The sequence below is a fragment of the Arachis ipaensis genome, chromosome B02 (assembly GCF_000816755.2).
Source record: "Arachis ipaensis cultivar K30076 chromosome B02, Araip1.1, whole genome shotgun sequence".
Taxonomy (NCBI): Eukaryota; Viridiplantae; Streptophyta; class Magnoliopsida; order Fabales; family Fabaceae; genus Arachis; species Arachis ipaensis.
In genome coordinates this window covers 105,268,558-105,269,262 of record NC_029786.2, presented here as the reverse complement: position 1 = coordinate 105,269,262, position 705 = coordinate 105,268,558, and positions in this window count along the sequence as shown.

Genomic DNA, 705 nt, shown 5'->3' with positions numbered 1-705 from the left:
ATATTAAAATTATTATTATTAATGAAAAGTTTTAATTTATTTTAAACAAATATATAATAAATGTATTTAAAACTTACTTTTTATATTTTTAATGAAAAGTTTTAATTTATAATCGTCATTTTTAATAAAAATAGTAATAGCTATGTAAGGAATGAAATATCTTGAAAATTAAATAATCGTCTTCTATGTCATCAAAGTTTCTCTCAATTCCATTAAATTTGGTCTTGGCGTGGTTTTATATATACATTAAATTCATGTTTTAAATTAGATAAAAAAAATTAAGTATAATTAATTTTATGTAAAATTGATAATTGAGAACCATTAAATAATTTAATTAATTTGACTAAATTTTTATCTAATAATTTTTAATTATTAATTTTATATAAAATTAACTACATCTAAATTTTCACCGTCAAATTAAAGTAAACAAGAAACAATACTCCATATGTTTATTTTCTTCTTCTTAAGTGTATATCAATAGTTACTTTAAACAATTATCTTGCATTTCGTCCTCGTCTATCTAAATCAATATATAAGTCATTGTTTATCGGTCTATATAGTTTACAATGAAAAATCTATCTTTAGTACAAAAAATAATAAAAAGCCATTCGATTTCTTGTTATAATTGTTACTATATAAAAGTATATTTATTTTTTTAAAAAAATTTACAGTAAAAATAGAAAATAGTCAAAATACCAAAAGTTT